We start from the raw sequence: 19,685 nt of genomic DNA, 5'->3' as shown, positions 1-19,685 counted from the left end.
ACATTAATCATGTATAATCTTAACTCAAAGTGAACATAGACTTGATTGAAGTAACTCAGATCAGCCAATTCAAAATGCTTATTCAATCAACTCTGAGTTTATGGCTAGACTCAGTTTGTTGGCCCTGCACCTTAAAACTATTCCCTGTTTGTCCCTCATGTTTTTTGGATATTGTTTTCACATCTTATGTCACGGCTAGCGGGGCGAGCCATGTTGAATTTAATAAAGGACCCAAGATGCCGACACTGCTGTGAAGTGAGTGAGCTTTATTGAAACGGTGAAGTGCAGCGGAGATGGCCTGTGCAGAAGCTAAGATAACCTCTGCTGAAAAAACTAAAAACTAACCTGAAACCTTAAACGGAGACACGGGAGATAACACAGGCGACCCGGCAACAAGCAGGAGAAAACAAAGGGCTCATATACACAAAAAAACAATCAGGGAATGAGAAAAGGGAGGGAGACACAGCTGGATTAATTGGACATAACCAGACAAGGGGAAGCAAAAGTAGACACACTAACGTAGGACATGGCTCTGTCAAAATAAAACAGGAAGTGAACACAGAGACACAATACTAACACAGTACAGAGGGAACACAGAAACCAAAAGCTCAGAACTAGAAAATCTTAATCAGGATGAAATTGTAACAAAAGACAATAACAATCAAAACAAAACCACTGAGTCCACAGACTCGGGACATACATCGGCTCAAACTGTGCTCATAAATATTTTGTAAATCAGACTGTGTAGTTGTGAACTGAGTTTTGTAACATTGTGAAACAAAATATGTGAAAAGTTTATGTTTTTGCGTTCATTGATTTGTGTGTGTAAAAATGTAAAAAGTGTAATAAACATTAGAACTACTTTTGCTGACACAAAGTTTATGAGCACTGCAAGTTGTCCCTTTAAACCAGTCACTGATATAAAGAGAGCACCTTGTTCCAGGGCATCTGAGCATGGAGGAAAGCTTTATGCAGGAGATGGTAAGAGCTGTTGGGACTAAAGAAACTGAGCAGAAAACTACAGACATCTGGAAACTGAGTTGTTAATTCTCAGTGGGATCACCAGGACTAGCAAAGCTTCACCATGACAGTCATCTGATTGACTGAAGCCATCCAAACATCACTTCATGGACCTTTAGCTTGTGTCTGTGTGTGGACAGACATAACATGAGCTAATTATTCATTACTCCTCCACAGAGTGGAGCAGGAGAAAGCAGAGGTTTCCACTGGTCAGTCTGCACAGCAACATCAAACACACCTGGACTCTGTGGTTATGGTTTGTAGTACTACGTTTACATTTGTTCTTTTCAGTCACCTCTGTGCTGCACTTTGTGGACCAGAGGATTGTCAGTGTGTCCAACATAAATCAGAGTTTGGGCTCCATGATTTCAGTCAGATTGGGGTGACTGTAGCTCAGGAGGTGAGCAGGTCAGCTACTAGTCAGAAGCTTTGTGAATCAAACCCTGGCTGGCAAATGTACTGGGTAACGTACTAAACCCAAGCTGCCCTCTGATGCATCCATCAGAGTGTGAAAGAAAGTATTTAAGCACAGAACAATGTGCTTGGTTGAATGAGGCATGTTGTATAAAATGCTTTGTGTGCACAGAGTATCACAGAGAGCTATATAAGAACCAGTCCATTTACCACTGGGTAATTCATATAGTCTTCTTTTCCAGCGGCTGGAGGACAACATCACCATGTTTGTGAAGAACGAGCTGAAGAAGATCCAGAAGCTTCTGAGTCCAGATCACCCAGAAACTTTAAAGAGCCAGATGGAGGATGAGGAGATGTTTGGAGGTGAGGATGAAGATGAAAGAAAGAGCTGCAGAGAAGCATTTCTGAAGATCACACTCCACTTCTTGAGGAGACTTAAGCAGCATGAGATGGCTGACCATCTGCAGAGCAGTAAGAAAATTTCTCTAAAGACTGAATATTGATCTTTCCTAATAGCTCAAGAAATGGACCAATAGACATTCATCCTTTCAGGGTACTGAAAGGCTGTGATATTATTGTGTAATATTTGTTTCTGAATTTCTTACCTTCAGAAATATTTGCTTCACTCTGTAAACGTGAACTTAAAGCCCAACTGAAGAAGAAGTTCCAGTGTGTGTTTGAGGGCATCGCTAAAGCAGGAAGCCCAACCCTCCTGAATCAGATCTACACAGAGCTCCACATCACAGAGGGAGGGACTGCAGAGGTCAATGATGAACATGAGGTCAGACAGATTGAAACAGCATCCAGGAAACCAGACAGAGCAGAAACAACCATCAGACAAGAAGACATCTTTAAAGTCTCACCTGGAAGAGACGAACCAATCAGAACAGTGCTGACAAAGGGAGTGGCTGGCATTGGGAAAACAGTCTTAACACAGAAATACAGCCTGGACTGGGCTGAAGACAAAGCCAACCAGGACATCCAGTTCATATTTCCATTCACTTTCAGAGAGCTGAATGTGCTGAAAGAGGAAAAGTTCAGCTTGGTGGAACTTGTTCATCACTTCTTTAATCAAACTAACCAATCAGGAATCTGCAGGCTTGAAGACTTCCAGGTTGTGTTCATACTTGATGGTCTGGATGAGTGTCGACTTAATTTGGACTTCAACAAAACTAAAATCCTGACTGAAACAAGAAAGTCCACCTCATTGGATGAGCTGCTGACAAACCTCATCAGAGGGAACCTGCTCCCTTCTGCTCGCCTTTGGATAACAACACGACCTGCAGCAGCCAATCAGATCCCTCCTCAGTGTGTCGACATGGTGACAGAGGTCAGAGGGTTCACTGACCCACAGAAGGAGGAGTACTTCAGGAAGAGATTCAGAGATGAGGAGCAGGCCAGCAGGATCATCTCCCACATCAAGAAAGCTCGAAGCCTCCACATCATGTGCCACATCCCAGTCTTCTGCTGGATCACTGCTACAGTTCTGGAGGATGTGCTGGAAACCAGAGAGGGAGGACAGCTGCCCAACACCCTGACTGAGATGTACATCCACTTCCTGGTGGTTCAGGCCAAAGTCAAGAGGATCAAATATGATGGAGGAGCTGAGACAGATCCACACTGGAGTCCAGAGAGCAGGAAGATGATTGAGTCACTGGGAAAACTGGCTTTTGATCAGCTGCAGAAAGGAAACCTGATCTTCTATGAACCAGACCTGACAGAGTGTGGCATCGATATCAGAGCAGCCTCAGTGTACTCAGGAGTGTTCACACAGATCTTTAAAGAGGAGAAACAACTGTACCAGAACAAGGTGTTCTGCTTTGTTCATCTCAGTGTTCAGGAGTTTCTGGCTGCTCTTCATGTCCACCTGACCTTCATCAACTCTGGACTCAATCTGCTGGAAGAACAACAAACAACGTCCATGTGGCCTAAATTATTTGATAAACCAAAACTCCAATCTCTCCACCAGTGTGCTGTGGACAAGGCCTTACAGAGCCCCAATGGACACCTGGACTTGTTCCTTCGTTTTCTCTTGGGTCTGAAGACTAATCAAACTCGTTTGCAAGGCCTGATGACACAGACAGGAAGTAGCGCACAGACCAATCAAGAAGCAGTTCAGTACATCAAGAAGAAGCTCAGTGAGAATCTGTCTGCAGAGAAAAGCATCAATCTGTTCCACTGTCTGAATGAACTGAATGATCGTTCTCTACTGGAGGAGATCCAACAGTCCCTGAGATCAGGACGTCTCTCCACAGATAAACTGTCTCCTGCTCAGTGGTCAGCTCTGGTCTTCACTCTTACTGTCATCAGAAAAAGATCTGGATGAGTTTAACCTACAGAAATACTTTGCTTCAGAGGAGGCTCTTCTGAGGCTGCTGCCAGTGGTCAAAGTCTCTAAAAAGCTCTGTAAGTTATAAAGTTTTTATTATTTATTTTGGTTGGTATGTTATGGAAAAACACACTGCCATCAAGTTCTGTTTTGTTTTTTTGTCAAAATCCCTGTAATATAATCACTGTACCTTTATATACACGGGACTTGTATTAATGCTGCTGCCCTCTTGTGGCTAAAGTGTAATTATGTTATTGTTATTAGGGAGGATTTGAGAGAAACATGCCAAGTGAGTCAGCACCTTCGCTTTAGCTTAAAATCCAAATTCTTATGTCATCAGTTATAGTTGCATGTATTCATTATCATAATTTAACCTTTATTATTGATGTCTTCAATTTATTTTGAGTAAACTAGCAATAATTTTATGGTTGTATTAAATAAATACATCACTAATGAATTATTTATTTCAGTAATTAATTAAAATGTACATAATTAATTAAAAATATTGATAATGAATTATTTAATGATGTATTTATTTAATTCACGTTGCTACTCCTGGCCCTGCATCGCTGTTCATAAATACATTTTATTTGTCAACTTCACCCATCAAAGTCAGGGGCGGGGTTAATGCTGATCAAGTCAAAACCATTGCTTTGGTCTGGTGGGCGTTCTTTTAGTGGGCTTTTCTCAGTACTAAGTAGGCCCACACACCAGGGTTTGGACATGTGTGGACCCAAACTGTACTTAAACTTGACCCTTTTTGTGTGTCACCAAATACACTTTAATATCTTCTAGACAAGAATGTAGTGGCATCATCTTTGACCTCTTTTGGCTCCAAACAGAAGTGACAGACTTGAGCAGGGTTCATTTAAAGGCTGACAGAAGTGGAGTGGTGACGGGGAGATGTTTGACAGGACAGTGTTTCAGCCTCCACAGGTTCATGTTGTGCTCCATCAGTCAGTGAAGATGAAGTCAGTGCTGATGAGGCTGTAGAGTGTGTGAGGGATGTGAATGAGGATGATGAAGATCTGATGATAGCAGATAAAAACAGGCTGCAGAGACTTTGAGCCATACAGGGCACACAGTGTGTGTACAGAACAGCTGAAATCATTCTGGAGGCCTCACTGGAATATGGAAGCATCACAGTACAGCTTCACTAAAGTCTCTGATATGAGATGAGAAATGAAGCAGCCAGAGCTTTTTCATGAGTGGAAATCCACGGTGACTGTGAGCTGCTGCTACTGCCTCCAGATTAGCCAGCAGCTCATCCTGCTCAACATTTTCTCACCAACTTTAATGGAAGTGTGATGTTTTCAGCTGGAGTGATGGTCAGGGTGGCCTCCTCTCCTCTTCTTCTCCTCTTCCTCTTTCATTTGTAAAGCCACTTCTGCTGCTTTCATTCATTTGGAAGTCCTGTAGCTGAGTTTGGGAGAGACTAACAGCCTCGGCAGCAGAGGGGAGAAAGGCTGTAACACCACCACTTTACTCTGTTCTACCTGTCACATCATTTTATCAGGAAACAAATATGCTCCTGTTTTTACTATGTTTGTCTTGAAGATGTAAGAAGATCACATGGTGCTTTTTATTATTGTGTTGGTTTGTTTCCTGTCTCTTGGATGGAGCCCAGCTGTGCGTGGCCCCTGGGCCTGTGGTCAGAGTGTGTGCTGGATAATCCGCCCAGGATGAGGCCAAACTGACACAGGATGAAATGTCTGTCACATAATTGAGCTTAGTGTAGTTTCATTTCTGCACAGTTTAAAAACAACCAAAACTTTTTCTGTCTTTTCCATGTTATACTGTAGACTTTCTTTGATACTGTGTCCAAAAGGAGCAGCTTTTACTTTGAAGGGAGGCGTCTCTGTTTCCTCTTCAGGTTGGATGATGGAAGCAAATGAGTGTGTGATGTTCTTTCAGTGTTGCACTTTGTAGACGCTCCCTGAGCACTGGTCTCACAGCCAGCTGCACATAGAGACCAGTGTTGTTAGTCCAGGTCAGAAGATGACTTGTTGGAATGAAAATGAGCTTGTAGTTTGTCTGCTTTAATAATGTGACTGGAAAAAGGTGTTGGACTTCAAATATGTCCATTTCTTTCACACTTCACCTTTAAAAGTGAAGCCATGTGGTTCCTGGAAGGAAAAACACGACTTTTTCAAGTCTTTGTCCTGTTTTTGTGAGAAATGTACGACTTTAATGTGAAACATTCAGAGTTTTTCTCTTGTTGTGTTTGTTTGAAGCTGCTTCCTGTTGGCTTCAGCTGTTTGGAGTTTCCATTTTCTAAACTTCTACATTCTGAACCTTCTTCAGCTCTGAACAGATGATGAAACACTGAATGATTTCAAGCTCACACTTTGTCTAATAAACTTACATCTTTCATTCTTTATACAGATTGAGGGACTGTGGTTTGTCAGAGATCAGCTGTGATTATCTGGCAGCAGCACTGAAGTCCAACCCCTCCCATCTGAGACAGCTGGACCTGAGCTCCAACAACAAGCTGCAGGATTCAGGAGTGAAGCATCTGTGTGGTTTCCTGGAGAGTCCAGGATGTGGACTTGAAACTCTGAGGTCAGTCAGCATGTTTTAGTTGTGCTGAGATGGATATGATGTGAAAGTTGTGCTGACACTAAACTGCAGACATCAGGCTGATATTATACTGATCCACACTGAGGATCTTCATGGTAAAGTCTGTCTGACACTGAAATCCAAAGCAAAATGTGTGTTTGCTTTACAGACAGCAGTCCAACACAAACATACACACATCATCCAAAACACAGTCCAACATCCAAATCTCCTCCACTGCCAGCATGAATGATGGGAAAGAGAAGGAGGAACACTCTGACATTCAGGGTTAGAATGAGTTTCATGAAGCAGACTGTGAAGATCAAAGCTGCATTAGAAGCTTACATGAATGAATGAGTGGACAGAAGTGGACAGAGATCATCTGAAGCACTTCAAAGGCTTTAAATCAGCACATTTCTCTTTATTCTTTATCAACTCTGTTAGTTTCTCTCAGTTTTCTGTGGAATGAAGCTAACAGCAGGCTAATAAGATGCTGACCAATAGGTTTCTATTAAAGGTTGTCATTTGTATGTGAAAAAGTGCTTTGGCTCAGCAGGGATCAGCTTACAGGTAGAATACAGCTGCTGGATGGGATTAGCATGTCATAGCTATCTACCAAACTGCTAACTGGGGGATTTCAGGCCATCTATGGATCATTTTTGCTAACTGTTTATTCAGCTGAGGCTCACAGGGCTGCAGCCTGTGCCCTAGCTGTCATAGGGCAAGAGGCGTGGTCCACCTGCACAGGTAAGCAGTCCATCACAGGGCCAAGAGAGAGAGAGAGAAGCACTCTCTCACATCCACACCTACAGCCAATTTAGAAGCACCAATGAACCTAAGCAGCATTTCATTGGACTGTGGGAGAACATCCAACCTCCACAGAAAGGCCAACAAGCTTCAACCTACAACCTTCTTGCTTTAAGGCACTAGTGCGAACCACTTTTCCCCATTTCAGCCCAAATCCTGCATCTTCCTGTTTCTGACTCCAGGCCAGCTCCACTAACACTTTCTCATCAGACACTGCCACCTAGTGGAGGAAGTCTTAGTTCCATTTGAAGCTTCAGATTACACTTAGTTCCTTTACAAAGAGGTGGTGGGGCCACAGCACCATCATCACTGAGTGCCATAGGACACTTAACCTTTGTTTCCATATGCTGGGAACTTCCTGTTGTTCCAAGGAGGACTGGAAAATGTGTGAAAACCTCCCAGTCAGTTCCTCACAGCACACTTCAATCATTTCCTCCCACAGCATCAGGACCAGGGCTTTTTCTCTTTGGTCCCACTAAGAGATTTCCACACAAACACCTCATCAGTGGGACTCTCAGAGCTACCAGCCCTTTGCTACAATCACAAAGCTCTTCATTGAAATCAATGATATCAAAGCTGGAATCCAATGAGTCCAAGTCTTCTGCTGATTCAGCATCACATTCATCTTTGCTCCTTGTTCTGCATCCCCACCATGGACTTCATTCCTTTCCAAGCCAGCCTTGAGTGTCCTTTATTCAGCTCATCCTCTGCTTTACTTTTACACCTGATTTTAGCTGCTTTATCTCTCTTTCAAGTTTCTGTGCCTCAATCTTTTTCTTCTCTCCTTCATAACAAGACAGCTTCTTCTGCCTGAGAACATGTTGGAGTGATTTACTAATCCAGGGCTGCTTATTGGGGAAAATACTTCCTGTTTTCAAAGTAATCCCCATTTTCCCCAGAAAGAAATGTCAGTAGAAATCGATGATCTAAGTGAGAACATGAACCTTTAAAAAGTCCCAGTGGGTGCAGTCAAAGCAGTCCCTCAGTCCCAGTATAGAGTCTTTGGTCCAGACTGGAACCACTGTGTGCCCAGTTTGAGCTCTCTTCAGTGCTGTGACCTGACAGACCCAGAGGGGCCATCACATCACATTTAGAAGCTCCCCTAATGGAGCCACAACACATGTCCAACACTTAGTCTGTCTTGTTGGACCAACTGGAAGAAATGATTCAAGGACTTAGTCACAGAACAGAGATTCAAATCTCCAAAATCCAACTGGCTGCATCAGGACATATAGTCTGAAACTCTGCACAGTTTCCTGTTTGAAGCTGCTTCCTGTTGGCTTCAGCTGTTTGGAGTTTCCATTTTTCTAAACTTCTACATTCTGAACCTTCTTCAGCTCTGAACAGATGATGAAACACTGAATGATTTCAAGCTCACACTTTGTCTAATAAACTTACATCTTTCATTCTTTATACAGATTGGTGAACTCTGGTTTGTCAGAGATCAGCTGTGATTATCTGGCAGCAGCACTGAAGTCCAACCCCTCCCATCTGAGACAGCTGGAGCTGAGCTCCAACAACAAGCTGCAGGATTCAGGAGTGAAGCATCTGTGTGGTTTCCTGGAGAGTCCAGGATGTGGACTTGAAACTCTGAGGTCAGTCAGCATGTTTTAGTTGTGCTGAGATGAATATGATGTGAAAGTTGTGCTGACACTAAACTGCAGACATCAGGCTGATATTATACTGATCCACACTGAGGATCTTCATGGTAAAGTCTGTTTTCTTCTTCTCTGGTTTAGTCCATTGACTGCAGCAGAACAATGTTCACATTTCAAACCGTGATACTCAACGTATGGCCCGCGGCCCACACGCGGCCTGCCCACCTTTCCTGATTCAGAGAGGGACCTGATTAACTGTGTAGTGTTCTTCCTCACAGTTCTAAGTATCAGACACAACAATGAATAATCCACAGCTGACTCTCTTTAGCAGGTCAAAGGTCACGGCACACAGCAGACAGTGGGAAATATTCTAATTCTGATCATTTATCAGCACATATCCATATGTATAAAAACAAAGCTGACACTGTGAGACTTTATCAGAGGTGTGATCATCACAGCAGAGGCCTTTGTGTCAAAGTCACTGAGGATCAAACAGAAACACATGAAGCAGATTTTCCTCTTCTGGCTTTTTTATAGCAGATAACCTTCAAAATATTCTGCAGTCGATCAAAAACTGAAGCAAACCATGAATCAACATGTAAACATGAGCTGATGCTGCTGAAGTGAAGCAAAGTTACAGAGGTTTGATTACAGACACAGCTGAGAGTTTGTAATCTGTCATCATTTTAAAAGGTTTCAATTTCTTCAGTATTGAACAGCAGAAATGAGGCTTTGTTTTCGGAGGCCGACAGCAGTGAACACAACAGCAGACTGGTGCGTAATAAGCAGTGAATAATGCAGAAAACAGATTTTTGAAGGTAAACTGTTCTTGAAGTACACTGAGAGAGAGAGCTGTGCAGGAAGTAAAGGTCAAAGTCAGAGAGAATTCATGACGATGTTCATCAAGCGTAAAAGCGTAGTTTGGATCTTCTTTTGCTGCTGGTTCACTCAGTTTTGGTTGGAGACAGATGAAACCTGCAGCTTCAGGATCTGTGAGCTGTCCACTTTCAGCCCCGACGGCGTGTCCGTATGCGTGCCGTCGAGTGAAGCGATCCACGCTCTGTGTTTCCATCTTTGTGTGTTTAGCTGCTCTCATTTACTGTTTTAGCTGTTTGGTTGTTGTTGAAATACTTTTGGGAGCTTTAACCTGAGATTCTGGCAAAATACATTTATATTAAAAATCCATTCAGGATTGAATGAATCAACATCGCTTTATTCAAATTAAAACCATTTAAATAGGAAAATCCATTTTTTACAGCCGCCTCTAATGCTGGGTAATGTCAGCTGGTCCATGTGCAGCTGGCTGTGAGGCTCAGGGAGCGTCTACAAAGTGCAACACTGAAAGAACATCATCCATAAATATTGAGGAATAACTGGACTCTCATACAGCGAGACTCAAATGCCTTTAAACATCAGCTTATCCTGCTGATCCAAGTCCAACACTGAGTTTGTAAAACATGTTTGTCAATCATTTTGTTTGGTTTCGGAGGAAAATGATTCAATAACTTGCTGCTAATACACAACATTTCATCCTATTTCCTCATAACCCTCTTTTGTCTGACCATTTGATCCCATTTGAATTTGCAATAAAGGATCCACAGAGTTTGGTGACAATAATGACAGTAGATGTTTGTGTGAAAGTGCTGGAAGCAAATGAGTGTGTGATGTTCTTTCAGTGTTGCACTTTGTAGGCGCTCCCTGAGCACTGGTCTCACAGCCAGCTGCACATAGAGACCAGTGTTGTTAGTCCAGGTCAGAAGATGACTTGTTGGAATGAAAATGAGCTTGTAGTTTGTCTGCTTTAATAATGTGACTGGAAAAAGGTGTTGGACTTCAAATATGTCCATTTCTTTCACACTTCACCTTTAAAAGTGAAGCCATGTGGTTCCTGGAAGGAAAAACACGACTTTTTCAAGTCTTTGTCCTGTTTTTATGAGAAATGTACGACTTTAATGTGAAACATTCAGAGTTTTTCTCTTGTTGTGTTTGTTTGAAGCTGCTTCCTGTTGGCTTCAGCTGTTTGGAGTTTCCATTTTCTAAACTTCTACATTCTGAACCTTCTTCAGCTCTGAACAGATGATGAAACACTGAATGATTTCAAGCTCACACTTTGTCTAATAAACTTACATCTTTCATTCTTTATACAGATTGGAGAGCTGTGGTTTGTCAGAGATCAGCTGTGATTATCTGGCAGCAGCGCTGAAGTCCAACCCCTCCCATCTGAGAGAGCTGAACCTGAGCTCCAACAACAAGCTGCCGGATTCAGGAGTGAAGCATCTGTGTGGTTTCCTGGAGAGTCCAGGATGTGGACTTGAAACTCTGAGGTCAGTCAGCATGTTTTAGTTGTGCTGAGATGAATATGATGTGAAAGTTGTGCTGACACTAAACTGCAGACATCAGGCTGATATTATACTGATCCACACTGAGGATCTTCATGGTAAAGTCTGTTTTCTTCTTCTCTGGTTTAGTCCATTGACTGCAGCAGAACAATGTTCACATTTCAAACCTTCAAAGAAGAAGAAAAATCCTCCACTGGATAATTCTCTGTGAAACTCTCCAACTCTTCATTCCACCTTAAAGTCTGTGTGACACTGAAATCCAAAGCAAAATGTGTGTTTGCTTTACAGACAGCAGTCCAACACAAACATACACACATCATCCAAAACACAGTCCAACATCCAAATCTCCTCCACTGCCAGCATGAATGATGGGAAAGAGAAGGAGGAACACTCTGACATTCAGGGTTAGAATGAGTTTCATGAAGCAGACTGTGAAGATCAAAGCTGCATTAGAAGCTTACATGAATGAATGAGTGGACAGAAGTGGACAGAGATCATCTGAAGCACTTCAAAGGCTTTAAATCAGCACATTTCTCTTTATTCTTTATCAACTCTGTTAGTTTCTCTCAGTTTTCTGTGGAATGAAGCTAACAGCAGGCTAATAAGATGCTGACCAATAGGTTTCTATTAAAGGTTGTCATTTGTATCTGAAAAAGTGCTTTGGCTCAGCAGGGATCAGCTTACAGGTAGAATACAGCTGCTGGATGGGATTAGCATGTCATAGCTATCTACCAAACTGCTAACTGGGGATTTCAGGCCATCTATGGATCATTTTGCTAACTGTTTATTCAGCTGAGGCTCACAGGGCTGCAGCCTGTGCCCTAGCTGTCATAGGGCAAGAGGCGTGGTCCACCTGCACAGGTGAGCAGTCCATCACAGGGCCAACAGAGAGACAGAGAAGCACTCTCTCACATCCACACCTACAGCCAATTTAGAAGCACCAATGAACCTAAGCAGCATTTCATTGGACTGTGGGAGAACATCCAACCTCCACAGAAAGGCCAACAAGCTTCAACCTACAACCTTCTTGCTTTAAGGCACTAGTGCGAACCACTTTTCCCCATTTCAGCCCAAATCCTGCATCTTCCTGTTTCTGACTCCAGGCCAGCTCCACTAACACTTTCTCATCAGACACTGCCACCTAGTGGAGGAAGTCTTAGTTCCATTTGAAGCTTCAGATTACACTTAGTTCCTTTACAAAGAGGTGGAGGTGGTGGGGCCACAGCACCATCATCACTGAGTGCCATAGGACACTTGACCTTTGTTTCCATATGCTGGGAACTTCCTGTTGTTCCAAGGAGGACTGGAAAATGTGTGAAAACCTCCCAGTCAGTTCCTCACAGCACACTTCAATCATTTCCTCCCACAGCATCAGGACCAGGGCTTTTTTCTCTTTGGTCCCACTAAGAGATTTCCACACAAACACCTCATCAGTGGGACTCTCAGAGCTACCAGCCCTTTGCTACAATCACAAAGCTCTTCATTGAAATCAATGATATCAAAGCTGGAATCCAATGAGTCCAAGTCTTCTGCTGATTCAGCATCACATTCATCTTTGCTCCTTGTTCTGCATCCCCACCATGGACTTCATTCCTTTCCAAGCCAGCCTTGAGTGTCCTTTATTCAGCTCATCCTCTGCTTTACTTTTACACCTGATTTTAGCTGCTTTATCGCTCTTTCAACACGTTTCTGTGCCTCAATCTTTTTCTTCTCTCCTTCATAACAAGACAGCTTCTTCTGCCTGAGAACATGTTGGAGTGATTTACTAATCCAGGGCTGCTTATTGGGGAAAATACTTCCTGTTTTCAAAGTAATCCCCATTTTCCCCAGAAAGAAATGTCAGTAGAAATCGATGATCTAAGTGAGAACATGAGGCTTTAAAAAGTCCCAGTGGGTGCAGTCAAAGCAGTCCCAGTATAGAGTCTTTGGTCCAGACTGGAACCACTGTGTGCCCAGTTTGAGCTCTCTTCAGTCCTGTGACCTGACAGACCCAGAGGGGCCATCACATCACATTTAGAAGCTCCCCTAATGGAGCCACAACACATGTCCAACACTTAGTCTGTCTTGTTGGACCAACTGGAAGAAATGATTCAAGGACTTAGTCACAGAACAGAGATTAAAATCTCCAAAATCCAACTGGCTGCATCAGGACATATAGTCTGAAACTCTGCACAGTTTCATGATGAAACACTGAATGATTTCAAGCACTTTGTCTAATAAACTTACATCTTTCATTCTTTATACAGATTGAGGGACTGTGGTTTGTCAGAGATCAGCTGTGATTATCTGGCAGCAGCACTGAAGTCCAACCCCTCCCATCTGAGAGAGCTGGTCCTGTGGGGAAACAATCTGAAGGATCCAGATGTGAAGCAGCTGTCTGATCTTCAGCAGAGTCCAGACTACAGACTGGAGACTCTGGTGTAAGTAGAGTGATGGAGTGAGTGGGTGGTGCTGTCAGCAGTATTGTACTAAACACAGTCAGCATGAAACAAAGATCCAGTGTTTCCTGTAAAGCTGCAGCTTCTCAGTGAAGCTGTGAGAGGAGAATGGTGACAGGCTTCAGGATTGGACACAAACACTTCCTGTTTCTGACCTTTATGGTCACCATAGTAACGGCTAACACGCTCTGATCAGACACTGTCAACAGCCAATCAGCTCTCTGAACAGAGCAGCACGCAGACCAATGACTGCATTCATTTCCAAGTTTAAAGCAGTGAAGAACACAGTCTGTAGGTGAGGAAGAATTTAGTGAGAGCAGATGTTTGGATGGAATTCCTCCAGTTAACAGCTGGAACCGTCCATCTGGATTGTTGGGCTTGTTGTTGGGGTTCCTACAGAGCTCAGAGTGGACACACCAAGGTTCTTCTAATGAATGAAAGTCCAAACTCAAACTACGAGGGAAAAACATTTTCATCAACTTCAATAAAAATCCAAAGATTAGAAAAAGTGAAGCAACAATGAGTCCTAGTACAGTCCCAGCACTGAAGTCCCTGCTGCTCTTTATACTGGATGTGCTGCATCACTGACTGACAGCTGATGAAGAGTCTCTGGAAACACTCGTTTATCTCCTCTGCTCTTCCTTCTTCTCTCTGCAGGTGGAGGTGATGATGGTAAACAGGACGGTGTGTGTGCTGAGAGAGGAGGGAGCTGTGTCCTGATGATCCAGAGAGGTTGAAGCAGCAGCAGCTTGTGTGCAGAGACGCTCTGACTGGGCCATGTTACTGGGAGGTGGAGAGGAGAGCTTCATCCAGCAGTGACTGACAGAGGAATGAAGTGCAGATGACTGTCAGTGCTGCAGAGTGAACTGCTCTGAGAACAGCTCCACTGTCAGACACAATGTAGAGTCCAGCATCATCCCTGTGTGTCCCTCTGGATCTGACAGAGGATCTCAGTGTATCTGGACGGCTCTGCTGCTGCTCTGTCCTTCTACAGTCTCTGCACAGTCTCTGTCTGACTCTGGCTTCAGACCCTCCTGGATCAAACTCACCTGGAAAGACTTTCAAACATCACTCAATAGATTTGAATACAGAATATATTTGATATACACTGTAGATGTACTGTAGAGTTGCAGTTTGTCACTTGTAAATACAGTCTGTGAGCAGCTATGAGCTGAAAGATCTTTCTAGAAACACGAAATGTTTTCACTCTTCTGTTGCTTTTTCATATATTTCCACAACATTAATATTGATCCCACCTGTCTCACCTGTTTCATGCTTTTATACATAATAACAGGACACGTGTGATCTGAGCGCTGCTGTGGTTGCTGTGCTGCACGTCTTCATTTAGATAACAGAGACATCTAGTGGTTCAGAGGGAGAACTGCAGGAGGTGGAGCTGTGCTTTAGCATGGAAAACTTTTTATCTTTTAGGCGCAGATACAAATATGACAAGTATCAGTGTAAGATACAAAAGGTCACATCAGTCAGCAGAGGAACAGTGATCACACAGCAATGTAAGAATAGAAACATAACAGTGAATCTGGACATGTGTACAGATGGAAGCAAACAAACAGGATGTAACACTACATTAAAGCCACAAATGGGAAGAAAACAAAGCCAAAGGAAAATATATTTGATCTCAGGAATCCAAATCAGATGCTTTAGAGCAGGGGTCGGCAACCCTGGAGGAGCAGAGACCCGAGGGCCGCCGCCGGTCCAGTGTCAGGTGAACTGAACTTCAGGTGAGAAGTTATGACCTGCAGTCTATCTGGGTCAGATATAAACCAAGTTTAGGTGGAGTTTATTTTCATTATGCTGACTTTTACAGTCAGTAACAATAACTCGTACTGCGCACTAGCTAGCATGACGGAGTTTCTATACAGCTGGGTGGGTGCTATGATGTTACTGATAGTGAACTTTATTTTATTCATAAGGTTAGTTAGTAGAGTTGCCAACCGTCCTGTAAAAAACGGAATCGTCTCGTATTCAGAGAAAATATTACGTGTTTCGCATTGAGCTGAAAGGGAACACAGTTTGTCCCGGACTTCAGCTAGAATGGAAAAAAGACACAAAGCTGGATTTATTCTGTCTTCTGCCTCTTCTCCTCTCCTTCTCTCCCGCTCTCTCTGCTGTTGCGACTTCAGAATCATCAGAATCAGAATACTTTATTAATCCCGAAGGAAATCAGGGTTACAGCAGGCAGCACACTAATGGCGCATGCACACTTACAAAGGAACCTTCTGACCAAACTTACACAAACATCACATTGGGAAGACATGTCAGAGAGGTAGGCTGATGGGGAAAAACAACGAAAATACATAACATGAGGTGAGAGGAGGAGAAAAAACTCCACTCAGACTGAGCTCCTAGTGGGAGAACAGTTTGAGAACAGAAAAAAACACCTCCGCACAAAAAGCACATGACTATCAACACACCATAGAAACACAAGACAAGCAACAGGGGCGGGTAAAGGGTGAGAGAGAGCCGGTGTAGACGGTGCATCCAGTCCTGCAGCATGTCTGCGCTGGTCCAGTCGACCGCCATCTTCCCCAGGAGGGGACAAGCATCGAAGGCCAACGAAACGTGTCTCTCTCTCTCTCTCCCTCCTTCCCTCCCTCCCTGTTTTGTTTTGCACTAACGTGACGAAACTATTGAGGAAAAAACGCCGCCTATATCTTGTTTATCACGACTCTGGTTTTACGTGGCCTATCAACACAGTTTATAAACTGGTATATGTCACCTTGTTGCTTTGTCTTTAAGTGGTCATGTGATTGACTTACCACGACTACTTTATTCTTCCTCAGTCAAACAGCAGCACTCGATTGTTTTGCCCCCTGAGCTACAGGTGTTGTGCTAGACAGTGATCGTGATTACCGCATCGCGGGGAGCGCGCAGCTGCTTAAAGCTGTAGCGTCCAGATTACTTACAGCTACTTCCTGCAGCTGATATAAGATGCGGTAAGCTGAACACAGCTTCAACCGTCTGTTTGTTGAAAAATAGTTTCCTTGTTAGTAATTGTAACGGCGTTGTAACGATAGGAATAGTAATTAGTTAGATTACTCGTTACTGAACAAAGTAACGCCGTTGGTAACGCCGTTATTCCCGTCACTGTCGAAGGCGTCTGGAAAGGGAGGGGGGATGAGTGTGTATCAGTGTGTGTGTGTGTGTGTGTCCAGAGTTCAGCTGAGACAGTGTCCTTCGCCCTGCCAGGCTAAGTAAACAGTCTTCCAGCCAACCCAGGTGGCCTTGCGTAGAATGGGAAGAACAGTCTAAACACAGTCATTATCAGGGTGTTGTTGTTCAGCTCCAGCCTTGAGACCACAGCTGGAGCCGAAGTGGCATCTGCATGAAGTGATGGTGGTTTTTACTTTAGTGCGAACAACTCATATGAATTTCAAAGCTGTTCTAACAGTCCGACACTGGTCTCTCAATCTCCCGTTGGAGAGCCGTGAGCTTCTCCATGATCTTATCTGTGCTGCACTCAATGAGCCCATTTTGAGAACTCACCACTCGTCCCATCGATTCAATCCCAGCGGGCAGCCTTGTGGGGGTTTGAACAGCCGATTCCACTTTCTTTAATCTTCGATAAGTCAGGGCCAAGCCAGCTCCGATCAGCAAGAACCCTGTTGTCATGGTTCCGAATAGGTAGATATCTTCAACACTCAGGCTCACCCGAGCCCAGACTTCTCATTGAGAAAAGGGTGTCAATTGCATTCAGGGACCATGAAACTGATCAATGATCAGCTGATCGGCTTTTCTCTCTTGTTTGTTTCTCGCTGACTTTGCGCTAGAAAGAGGAGACCAGCGGATAAACAACAGCAGCACGTTTAAGCTTGATCAGCTGTTGTTAGAATTTATTTAATATTAATTTCTAGTATCAGCTGATGTTTGCTGGAGCCACAGCTGTAAAGCTGCTGGTCATGATGTCGGTTTGGATCTGTGGTGAGAGCGAAACATGACGATGAAACCAGATGATGTCCTTACTGAATCATCAGAGCTGAACAGCTGATGGAGAAACAGGTTTCCCTTTTTGGATCTGTGTGAGCAGATTTCCTCTCACATGAAGAGAGTCCTCAGGTCTGAATGCTGGACACTCAGAGACCTGTGTCTCTGAGTGGGAGACCAGAGATCACATTAACATGTGTGTCCCTGTTTTAACAAACATGCCATATTGGCCCAGTTTATTTTTCTTATCATTGTTGTGAGGAGACAATAAATAGCATTTGTATTTTCTGTTGTACAGTTCATTTGCTGTTATGGATAAAAAGTCTTTGTTTTGTTTCTAAATAGCTGATAACTATTCGCTAATAGCTGCCAACATCTGCCAACAAATATAATTCTATAAAGTGGTTCTATATAGTGTGTAATTTATTGCTAATGCAATCATATGGCACACTGACTTCTGAGGAAATTTTAGATGCACTCATCATCAGAAAGGTTGCCGACCTAAACCAGGGGATTTAGAGTATCATAGAGTTTTTGTGGTTTGTTTTCTTTAAGTCATTTCACAGATTTTCTCTATAATTTCAATTCTTTGAGTAAAACAACAAACTTAGGGGATGATTTTGTAATCCGACTTTATGTATGGAAGATTTGACTAAACATAAAACAATCTTCCAACTCAGTCGTCATTCTTATCTTGTGAAATCAAACCAAAGGTTCTGTTGTCTCTAAATCAGGGATTGATGAAATCTTTGGTTTCATCCATTTCTGAACATTCATTCGTTCTCATTCATATTAAATCGTAGTCTAAGTCATTCTTTAGAGGGATAAATGTCATTCATTATCTTCAAATGTGTTTCTGTTGTTTTGGGGGGAAGTTTGAAGTCCGTTGTTCAAAGTCTGTTAATGAAACTTTATGAAGTTTATGTCGGATGTTTTTCCTATTTTGTATTTGTTTGAATTATTATGTATTTGTGACTCTTTCTGCCATGATGCCAGGTCTCTCTTGAAAACAACATTTTTAATCTCAATTCAATTTTCACCTGGAGAAATAAAGGATGATAATAATAATTTTGTCTTCAGGGAATCATTTCTCTGTAAAACAGCTTCTTCTGAAACTCTTGTTACATTTCTTGTTTATTGTTTGCTGGTTTTAGAAAAATGTCATCGTCTCTGTGTGAACTTAACCCTTAGATGCACACGTGGGGTCAAAAATGACCCCACGGGTTGTTTTTCTTCAAAATCTTTAAAGTGCAAAGTTGTAATATATTCATATTCCAGGTATTCCTCATAAAATATGTTTGTAACATGAGGCCATTTGCATTTTTATTTATTTTTTCATTAATTTTTAAAAAATGCAGTTTTTGTATCACTACCCCACTCTTCCACAAGTGGGGTCATTGCAGTTCCTATGGAATCTTCTATGAAACTTTCATTCTTAGCAACTCTGACTGTCCCACTTACACTTCTGATGGATCAAGAATTAATTTTTACACAGTAATATACATGATTTATAGTCAGGGCTGCACATAAGTGGTCCACATGTGTGCATTCGCTGTCAAAATAAAAGTATTCCCGTAAATTCAGAGAATACGCGCTTCTTTTGCGGTGGAGGAACACCAAAGTAATTGCTTACGGAGCTTGCTTCTTTGACATCTTTAAGAGTTCTGAACAAATGTCTGTCCACCTCCAGAACATCTAATGTACGCAAACGAGCGTTCCAACTTCTTATCTGGTACGCGTCTTTTATTTTGACACCTGCGGACCATTTATGTGCAGCCATGTTTATAGTTTCCTGTGCATTTCAAACATTGTCCTTTCTGATGTTTTTTTGTTTTAAATATTTAAAGTAACCTGGCTGCTATGAGGCCAGCTAGGATCCCTGTGGATCTTGCCCTACAAATGATCCAGGACGGATGGGATGAAGAGCCCATCGGAGGCACTGACTCAGAATCTGACATCTAAGATATAGAGGACCCAGACTATTGTCCCCCCCCACTGAACAAGGCCAGTCAGACACAGAGGAGTCCTCTGATGAGACCTGTGAAGAGGAACTGGATATTGAGTCTAACAGAATGAGCCCCTCTTACTGTTCTAGCCACAATATTCTGAATTAGTCGGCCAGGGCTTGCACCTGGGTTTAGTACTGTCTCCACAATAGATGCATGGAAGATGTTCATGTCTGATAATTTAATAGAAGAGGTGCTGACATGCGCAAACATGGAGGCATAAAGAGTAGCCA

The 19,685-nt window shown here is 42.9% G+C and overlaps 1 protein-coding gene and 1 long non-coding RNA gene across 2 annotated transcripts in view; one reads left to right on the top strand and one right to left on the bottom strand.

The window, feature by feature from the left end:
• Positions 1 to 19,685, bottom strand: part of LOC120439390 (zinc finger protein 771-like) — an 844,755-nt gene that overhangs the window by 41,003 nt on the left and 784,067 nt on the right. The window lies entirely within an intron of this gene.
• LOC120439396 lies at positions 6,280 to 14,219 on the top strand. Its single transcript, XR_005612621.1, has 4 exons — positions 6,280 to 6,325; positions 10,872 to 11,048; positions 13,310 to 13,483; positions 14,159 to 14,219. It is a non-coding gene; the product is annotated as an uncharacterized LOC120439396 (long non-coding RNA).

The sequence above is a fragment of the Oreochromis aureus genome, linkage group 3, assembly GCF_013358895.1.
Source record: "Oreochromis aureus strain Israel breed Guangdong linkage group 3, ZZ_aureus, whole genome shotgun sequence".
NCBI lineage: Eukaryota > Metazoa > Chordata > Actinopteri > Cichliformes > Cichlidae > Oreochromis > Oreochromis aureus.
Note: the sequence above shows the minus strand (reverse complement) of the source record. Positions and strands in the feature narration are given on the sequence as shown.